Below are 10,718 nucleotides of genomic sequence, written 5' to 3'. Positions count from 1 at the left end.
CGTGGGCACGTACGCACGACGACGACGACGACGACGGAGTCGCGCAAGATGTCGGCCATACTCCAGCTAAAATTTTTGACAAAGACATATATCCTTGATTTATAGTGGAGCTCCGGCGGCCCGAAGGGCCGCCAAGCGGAGCCCCATACTCATAAAGGAAAGAAAAGGAAACCCATGAGTTGATTTTCTCATGGTTATCACGGCTAGTGGTATTGCTCGTGGGCACGTACGCACGACGGTGACGTCGACGACGACAGAGTCGCGCAACATGGCAGCCATACTCCAAATAAAAGGTTGACAGAGACATGCAGCCTTGATTTACCGTGTACTTCTTTGAAATTGAACATTCATGTTATGATCAATTGACACCTGCCAAAACAAGGTATCCGCTGACCAGTATCACGTAACCATATCGCGGGCTCAAATTTACAACTCATCAAGGCCGCGTGTTTTTTGAAATTGACCGCTGACCAAGTGTTGGTTTTCGATTGGATCGCAGGCTCATCTCAGGTTAACTTGTTGAAAACAGTCCAGGATTGTTCGGAAGCCGGTTACCGCTAACCCAGGATTAAAAGTTAACTGAATTATAACTTTTTATTCTACACAAATGTTTTTTGCTGCTTTGTTTTGTGTTTAGAGTGATTATTAAAACCCAAAACAGAAGGCCAAACAATATACAGAAAACCTCAACGCAAAGTTACAAAACTCAAATCAAAATTCTACCTTTTCCTAGGTTATTTGGCTCTGAACAACCCTGCCGAGGAGCTACGCTTTTAGGCTGGCCTAAATCTATATATTAGCCTTCTTTAATATTGGACATCCATGTTAAGGTCAACTGACACGTGTGAAAACACAGGATTAAAAGTTAACGGAAGTAAAAATATTTCTTGTATACAAATGTTTTTCACTGCTTTTGTTTTGTGTATTTTGAGATTATTGAAACTCAAACGATATACAATATACAGAAAACCTCACTGCAAAGTTACAAAACTAAAATCAAAATCTCGCTAAACGTGGGTTATCTTAATTAACCGGGCTTTGAGTAAACCGGCCCAGAAGCTCCGCTTTTAGGCTTGACTAAATCTATATATTACGATTTTTCGCTTATGTTTATGCTTATGTAGTAGTTGGTGTAAGTCTTTTTTTAAATAATTTAATAGTATTTTCTAGTTTATATGGTGTCCCCAATTCGCCCCTACCGCGCCAGAAGTGTTCGACACGTAAATAAAGTTTCTTAGTTGCGTAGTTATTTACTTACTATTTTGAACTGGTAGAGTTTTGCTATTGGTAAAAATAATCAGATTTAGTGATTTATATTGGATTCCCTTGGTTTAGTATCTAAAGTCCAGTCGACGGAAAAGTCCGGGCATTTACTTTGTCGGTCCGTACTGTAAGTTAAGGATCCTCTTTTTCTCCTTCGATTTGCGCTTTGGCCATAAATCGAAATTGTCGGAGGGGAAAAGCGAGTCAAATTGTCGGAGGAGAAAAGCGAGGATCCCTAACTTACAGTACGGACCGAGAAGACGAGCCTTGCAAAATATTTACTATATCTCTACTGTGTGTCTGACGAGTTCGGGAACGACTTCTATTCATGTGGAACGGCTTCAAATTTCTGGCGCAAGTCGAAGGCAAAACGAGTCATTTGAAATCGTTGTTAAGTTGTTAGCACTTTTTAATGCACAATTTAAAGTAAAAGAAAGTTTTAAACTTTTACTTGCTATAAAAGTTCAGACAACTACCTGTGCCTGTGTCTGCGCCTATGCTTACGCTTATGCTTGCGTCGCTAGTGAGGACCGGGCTTAAATCTTAATATACTTTTTTGTTGCAACGAAGGCCTAGAATAGTTCGCGTGTATGGTTTATTTCACATATACATCGTTACGTATTAGGCAATACTATTCCCCAAAAGACTGAAAGCATGTGGCTAGAGTCAAATTCTGGATTCTTGCAGAGGTTGCTTTAATTTCCGTCGTCTGAAGCTCGAGCAAGTCCACTCAGTTCACTTCCCTCGCTTTTCATTAGCGCATCAAAAGTGTCAACCTCAACTACCTTCCCCTCCCTGAAAACAAAGATCTTGTCACAGTCTGATGGTGTTCAAACGATGAGCTATAGTGATAACTGTTGAGTTCCTCAGTTTCTCTTGTAGAATAGCTTTCATTTCTCGCTCGAATGGTTTGTATGTCAAATTTGACACGCAGACAGACTGCCGGTTTGCCCTTTAGTCCACCAAGACACGTGGAACTCGTGGAGTTTCCTCTTGATTATTTATCCGACCACTTCCTATCTTTTCCGAGCTTCTCCACGAGTCAGTTTGCAAGTTCTTTAAAAGAAGGAGGTGCTCTATCCTCTTGAGGGACACATACGCTTCGTATGCCGCCACCAAACCGTAGGCTAAGCGAAAAGATACTCTCGGTCGTAGAACATTGATGAAAGCGAGCAGCATAAAGGCAATAGGGAGCTTAAGCAACCACCACGACGGCGCCAAGGACGACGCCTAGTAAAAAATGAATTTATATTTTACCAGCGAAATTCGCGATTGTCTAGATCTGTTCGGTACGCCAATGGCTCTAAAATATGCTTAAGTTAAATATGCAACGACGGCGTTCAATTCCAAATGGAAACACCAAAAATTAGCCGTCGTCGTCCACGTTCCGTAGACGATGCAGAACTTGGTCATTTCACGTTGTTGTTATGCAGAGGACGGCAAAGAAATATACAAAGATTTAAAACGCACGTGCACAGCTATTGTTCGCTTCATTAAACCTTTTGTTTGGTGGCGTTCTCGTTGCCGTCGTCGTCGGGGTTTGCTTAAGCTCCCTATTAACAGGTGTGATGGGCTGGTCAGTTAACACAAGAGACATGACAGACACCAGAGTCGCCATAGCAGCAGATGCGTATTCCAAGTCAGCTAAAGCTGAAAGAATTATATTCTTCTTATGGATGATGCTGATTTCATTTCTAAAAACAAATGTGACATTTCGTCCGTTACAATGAGCTACAATGGACCAAACTGTGCAAACTATGACCTAGGGATTAACAATTTTTTCTCTCATTGCTATGCTCTTTGATGCTCTCAGTTGGAACTGTAACGTTTTGTACTTGTAATTCCGGGTGTGATCTGCGTAACATAAAACTGTGTTATGCTGTTTTAAGGCAAGCTACAATCGACATATATCTACTTATTAACCAAGTGCGAGGGCTGTGCTGGGAGACTATCGGTCCGAGGTCTTGGCAGTGCGAAGCGAGCGCAGCGAGGTCTGTACAAAAAAGACGGACGGCCGATATTCTCCCAGCACGGTCACGAGTAGAGATATTTTCTTATTGCTTTACATTAGTAACTCAACAGGTCGGGGAGGTTCTTAGACTGCGTGGGAGAGCGAGTATCGATTGTTGTAAAACCAGCAAATAATTAGCTGGATTCTGATTGGCTAAAAAAGAGTGGAGTTTGACAATAGTGCAAATTTGAAACACCAGTGCATGTGGACTAGATCAGAGGAAGACTCAAAGGTTTCTTGCCAAACTGTAAAGTATGGAATGAAACAGAGCAGAAACTGACTATTCAGTCGTCATTGATGTAGTTTGTCTAGGGTCTACCAGCTTAATTTAGCGTACTCATGAATCACGCCGATAAATTTCCAAAAAGAGACATCTCACGCACGCCCGCGGCTGTTTACCTACCGTGTGTGAAATTTATTCGAGAAACATGCTCAAAAAATTGAAATTGCCAATTCAATCTTGGGAAAAAGCGTCTATTCCCAACTTATGAGTAAATACCATGCCTTAATACTAACAAGTTAAAAATTGATTCCTGTTTTTAACTGTGTATCAGCGATCAAGTTATAATACTGGAAGGAAGTTTGAAGAGTACGAGTTGCTCAAGGCACAGGCGAGAGCAACTTTAGCTTCCTACTGATGGTGCTCTCCAAACTTCCCAAGTACACAATAAGTCGATGATGCACGCTGACACATCAAGCCTGCATCAGCCTCGGGGAGTTTTCTTAACATCGCCAGTGGAAATTCATGTACGCGAGAGAACAATATGTTCGGATCAAACCGATTGACATTATGGATTGATGAGTCACACCCGGCAATCGATGTCTGACATGATCCCACGGCAAAGAAATCTGAACTGTTACAATGATCAAGTAAACTGAAGCATTTCGAGGAGCTGTCAACTATAAGTTCGAGTAGATGGCTGATTCACGGTTAAAGCACACTGATCCTTGACATCAAATTAATATCGTTCCTGTCAGAATATCACGTGACAATTAAACTGAACAATATTCAAACCACGAATTAAGAAATGGTAAGCGGGCAGCGTGCAACTATCGAGTTTTTTTTACGATAACTGCAGAAATTCTCGCGCGCTCATTGGCTAATTTTTATTGTCAATAAGCGGACAGACACGTGAATTTATAATTTATTCGAAGCGTCAGGGAGCGAGAGCGGACAATTTGACAATTTGTTATCGTAAAAAACAAATTGATGTCAGTTTTTAATGCGTCTGTAGGTCTAGTAAGCGCTACAGGCGACACAGTTTGAATGCACAAGTTTAATCATACTGGGCGTAAACACGAGAGAAACAAAAGTGATCGTGGGTGTGTGATGTGTGTGTGTAATTCAACTGAAAAATAAACGAGACAAAATATTTAAGTACAAAATATAACGATAGAAAAAACTGACAACGGAGCAAAATAAACTTACAAAACTGTGGCGACTCGAATTCTAGAATTTTTATTTCAGGGCTCACACAACAGTGAAGCAGCTAAGGAAAAAACGCGGTAGAAACCAGCAGATCGAACTTTCAGCGCTAACAAGCACTGGCCAAAAATGAAAAACACAAAACTACGCATAATGAAGAACGCTTAAGTATTACAGAGTGGGTTGCATAATTCCCAGGGGTCACGGAAAAACGTAACACCCAAAAGAAAAGAAAGTTCTAGTCACTACAGCGTCTGTCCTGTTCACTGTTATTGACAATGAATTTCGTCATAACATTGTCAAAGCAGACTGCGGATCCACTCGGCTATCGCCTCGTGGATCCACAGCTACTTTGACAATGTTATGACGAAAATCATGATCAATAACAGGACAGACGCATGAAAAACTGACGTCAATTTGTTAAATGGATGCACACGAAAGAAGCGTAAGAGTCGCACGAGGCGATAGCCGAGTGCGACTCTAGCTTCTTCAGTGCTTAGCAAACCTCCCAAGTGCATCCATAACTCGATAGTTGCACACTGCACGCTTACCGTTTCTTTCATAACATTGAGACTTTGGAGATAGTGTATATTGAATCTCGTCCAGCTTACATGAAGTCAAAAGCGCAATATACCGCGCGAAAATGTTCATTCAAAAATCTGACAAAGCGACACATCAAAATTTTTCTTGGGTCGCGGCGAGGTAATAGTTTCTCGGGCTAGCAAACAATTTCAAACTGCTCAGTTAACCTAAATATCAAGTTGACAACAAACGAAAATTGCAGTCGGTAAAAGCGTTTCTCAACAATTGGTTAAGCTTAAATTTGGATCAGTTTTTTCGAAAAATAGCCCTTTTCACGGTTACCTTTGCTCATTTGCATTACAATAAAACAATAAAATCTAGCATGTATGAGAGGCAATTCCGGGCTATTTTGCAGTTTTAGCCCGAAATTGCCTCGCATCCACGTTGGATTACATTGTAATGCAAATGAGAAAAATTAACCGTGAAAAGAGCTATTGTACGTCTGACCGTTCTGCCCGATGCAAACTGAAGACAGACAGTTACAGAAGACTTCACTGAATTCGTAATTCTTAGGAAACATCAAATCTTGTCTGCTGCTCAACTTTACTCTGCAATTTTTATTTTAGAACACAGGATCGCCATGTAAGGTGAGTTCAGGGTTATTTCATGATTCCACCAGGTGAATCAACAGCTCCTTGCATTTGACATCTCGATTTGGCCCGATATAATTAATGAGTACAAGGGTAAAAAGAAAAAAAAATTCAGCCCGACGTTGAAATACAAATGAAAAGATTGATTAAATCAAGGCGATTTTCATCCTCGGGTTACAAATGAAGTAGAAATCGTCCCAACAAATCTTACTGTATACGTATGAGTCAACAGATCCGTAGATGACAAATTATACAGGCTAAATGAGCTGCGAAATTTACGCGCGCAAATAAAAAGTATGGAAAACGTAGAGAGGGCTAAGGTCTGCAAAACTGAAAAAAAGAAAAAATTGAACAAGATAGGATATGGATATAGTTAGCTCCCGTTAAAAAACCTATTTCACCTTTTCACTAGCAGAAGGCGTCCATACATTTTCAATAATTATATTTGTGGGTAAATAAACGCACGGTTGTCCATGTTGTCCCCTAAAAGTTTGTCTAATTTTAGAGAGAGATTCACATATATTTCGTAGTTTTAAGACTCCTTCAGGTGTATACCAGCAATAGCATTATTCAGCGCTAGTGCAAAAAGAAAGCTCAGTCGCTTAAAAGAAATTATTTTGATAATTTTGACTCCGAAAATTATTTCTGAAGCCGCATGAAACGCGTTTGTCATTCAGTTCAATATTCTGTTGACAAAAAATTGATTTGGCGGGAACGCACAATAATTAAGTACTTTAATTTATGCAATTTGCGACACTGCACAATTCCGTAACGCATGAAATGAATCGGCATTTTATATGCGTATGTCATTGGTCCGCTTTCGAAGGCTTGTTTGGTATCAAGTGTTCTTTCCAAAACATTGTTTATCGGATCACCATTACTGACTAAAACGGTGTGCGTTCACAGAATCAGCCAGAGTTGATTATTCCAATGTTAAACTGCAGTACAAACCGAGTATTACAACGTCCTTTTCTACGCCGAAAGATCAGTCAAGTGAGACGTGCAACATTTGTAAACAGTTAAAACTTAATTATTTTTTGCATGACCAGCTGATTCAACTCCTGCTCGCTACATTTGCAAATTCTTCCACATCGATGGAAAAAATTGCCGAGAAAAAGTACAAATAAACAAACTGACATCAAATGGATGACGTCAAATGGCAAATGGATCGAGCGTATTAGCCAATCAGAACGCGCGCTCCGCTGGGGCTATGTTATAAAATCTTATCTTTCTTGGCAATCACGATCCCAAACACACCATTATAAAGTTTTGTACAAGCTGACCCTGGAAGGTTAATTCACTCATCCTATAAAACTACTAGAAGTCTTGTAGCAGGTTCTATCAAATCAGCCGGCTGGAAAGGCAAATTACCATCTACCCTTGTATCGTTAGTTTAGTGATTTACTCAGACATCTTTGTTGCGAGTCACTGGAGATGTACAATGAAGAGGCAAAGTCGAATATCGCAACATTGTCTAGTTAGCATTGTGAGCAGTAGAGTGCAAAGTCATCGATTATCCCCAAAGAAAAACGATATTGAAGGTAAGTTCCACGAGTTTGCAATTTGTGAGACATTATACCCTAATAAAAGCACTTTGCAAGATTTATCATCTCAGAAACAAACTGTTTCTTGTCGTCATCAAAGACCACAACCTTATTCAAGCATGCATGCCTTTAGAGTTATGTCAAAATTTTATTAAGTGCGCCCATATTTAGTTGCCTTTTGGCCTCTGTGGCAAAACGAGTCCTCGTGCGGAACTATGCATGAAACGTCGCCCCTTTACAAATTCATTTTAAAGTAAATCAAAGTCATTTTCATATGAAAGGTTGTGCGCGAGGTTGTGAATGAGATTGCTGTTTATCACGCGATCTTCTTTAATCTCTTTTACGTCAGGGATCAGTGTGCTTTAATCGTGAATCAGCCATCTGTTCTAGCTCATGGTTGATAACTCCTCGAAATGCTTTTTCTTGATCATCGTAGCAGTTCAGATTTCTTTAACATAGGATAAAGTCAGGCGTGGGCTGTCAGTCGAGTGTGACTCATTAATCGGTTCGATACGAACAAATTATTCTCTTGCGTGAGTGGTCGTCGTCACACAGTCATTTCTATCGATGATGTTAAAAAAAACGATTGATGTTTCAGTGTGCATCATCGTCTTATGGTGTACTTGGGAAGTTTGGAGATCACCATCTGCAAGAAGCTAGAGTTGCTCTAGCCTGTGCCTTTATCAACTCTACTGCCTCGTTCGTCGGTGCTCTTCAAACTTCCTTCCTGTATTATAGCTTGATCGATGATACACAGTGAACTTGAATCATTTGTTAACGCGTTGGTATTCCGGCATGATTTTTGCTCATTAATTGGGAATCGACGCCTTTTCAGCCTTTCCCCAAGATTGAATAGATCATTTCAACTATTGAGCATGTTTCTCGAATAAATGTCAAACTCGGTAGGACAACAGCCGCAGGCGTGCGTGAGATGTCTCTTTTTGGAAATTTATTGGCATGATTCATGAGTAAGCCGGTTAAATTAAACTAGTAGACCCTAGACAAACTATATCAATGACTGAATAGTCAGTTTCTGCTTTGTTTCATTCCATACTCTACCAAGAAACCTTTGAGTCTTCTAGTGATCTCGTCTATAAACAGGGTGTCCGAATTAGCGTGATTTACTGGCAACGGCTTTTACTCGTGCATGGACCTAACAATCTGCCCGCAATAGCGGCAAGGTGTTTTCGCTACGATTTCACTGAATTCTTTCACAGGATACATCATATCTCGTCTACATCTGCAAGTTTTATTTGAGAACACACGCCCGCCAGGTAAGGTGAGTTTTTACTTCACGATCCCACAGAACTATGCATGAAACGTCGCCCCTTTACAAATTCATTTTAAAGTAAATCAAAGTCATTTTCATATGAAAGGTTGTGCGCGAGGTTGTGAATGAGATTGCTGTTTATCACGCGATCTTCTTAATTTCCTTTATGTCAGGGATCAGTGTGCTTTAATCGTGAATCAGCCATCTGTTCTAGCTCATGGTTGATAACTCCTTGAAATGCTTTTTCTTGATCATCGTAGCAGTTCAGATTTCTTTAACATAGGATAAAGTCAGACATGGGCTGTCAGTCGGGTGTGACTCACTAATCGGTTCGATACGAACAAATTATTCTCTTGCGTGAGTGGTCGTCGTCACACAGTCATTTCTATCGGTGATGTTAAAAAAACGATTGATGTTTCAGTGTGCATTATCGTCTTATGGTGTACTTGGGAAGTTTGGAGATCACCATCTGCAAGAAGCTAGAGTTGCTCTAGCCTGTGCCTTTATCAACTCTACTGCCTCGTTCGTCGGTGCTCTTCAAACTTCCTTCCTGTATTATAGCTTGATTGATGATACACAGTGAACTTGAATCATTTGTTAGCGCGTTGGTATTCCGGCATGATTTTTACTCATTAATTGGGAATCGACGCCTTTTCAGCCTTTCCCCAAGATTGAATAGATCATTTCAACTATTGAGCATGTTTCTCGAATAAATGTCAAACTCGGTAGGACAACAGCCGCAGGCGTGCGTGAGATGTCTCTTTTTGGAAATTTATTGGCATGATTCATGAGTAAGCCGGTTAAATTAAACTAGTAGACCCTAGACAAACTATATCAATGACTGAATAGTCAGTTTCTGCTTTGTTTCATTCCATACTCTACCAAGAAACCTTTGAGTCTTCTAGTGATCTCGTCTATAAACAGGGTGTCCGAATTAGCGTGATTTACTGGCAACGGCTTTTACTCGTGCATGGACCTAACAATCTGCCCGCAATAGCGGCAAGGTGTTTTCGCTACGATTTCACTGAATTCTTTCACAGGATACATCATATCTCGTCTACATCTGCAAGTTTTATTTGAGAACACACGCCCGCCAGGTAAGGTGAGTTTTTACTTCACGATCTCACAGATAAAGTTTAAGACCGAGTTTACCAGAGGACCAGGCAGGAGTGATACATGCCATCTCTCCTTTTTGGATGAAACTTTGCCAGATTAAAGGTACTACCCAACAACTCTAAAAGACAAAGTGGGCCGGCTTTGTGATTTTTCCCTTAGGAGTTAGACCACCTCGCCCCCCCTGGTTTTTTGCCCAAAATCCCCAAAATGTCACTAAAAATAAGCATCAAATTTAAACACCGCTCCTGCTTATAGAATACATTGCATTTTATTGGTATTTCACACAAATAAAGATTGGACCTATCTTAGTTCACACCAGGAATTTCAAGTCATTTGAAGTGACAGGTGCCAATCAAGGAATGTCATTTCCTACCCATGTCACGCAACATTTAGCTATAAGGCAAATTAGCTGAAATTCTGACTCAAATATTACTTAAGTCCAACTTTCTAAATCAAAACTAATTTCATCACAGTTTAGAGTCACCCTTAGCCTGATGAAATCAAGAATAAAATTTTTGGCATCTGCTATTTTTTGGTAACAAAAGGTGTTCAAACAACATGACAAGAGGCTAGTTTTAACAAAGAGACAAGGGCGAAATCTAAAAATATTAGATATTATTGAATCAGTTTATCAAAGTTATTTCTATGTTAATGTCATTTACAAAGTCTTTGAATATTATTTTGGACAGTGGAAGCTCAATGAATGCAAAACTCTTTGCAATATCCCTTAACCCTCGGACGTACAAGACAGGGGTGGGGTGGATGCCATCCCCCTAAGAAGGTATTTTCAAAATTTTGAAAAGACGATTTACTCTAAGGGGCTGAAACTTTCATTAGCTGTTCATTCATCCTTCGCGGATATTTTGATCTGTCAAGTGTGTGTCCATCATTTTTTATGTTTCCATAGCAACCACTA

The sequence above is a fragment of the Orbicella franksi genome, chromosome 6 (assembly GCF_964199315.1).
Source record: "Orbicella franksi chromosome 6, jaOrbFran1.1, whole genome shotgun sequence".
Classification (NCBI taxonomy): Eukaryota; Metazoa; Cnidaria; class Anthozoa; order Scleractinia; family Merulinidae; genus Orbicella; species Orbicella franksi.
The sequence above is the reverse complement of the archived record's forward strand: the minus strand, read 5'-3'. Positions refer to the sequence as shown.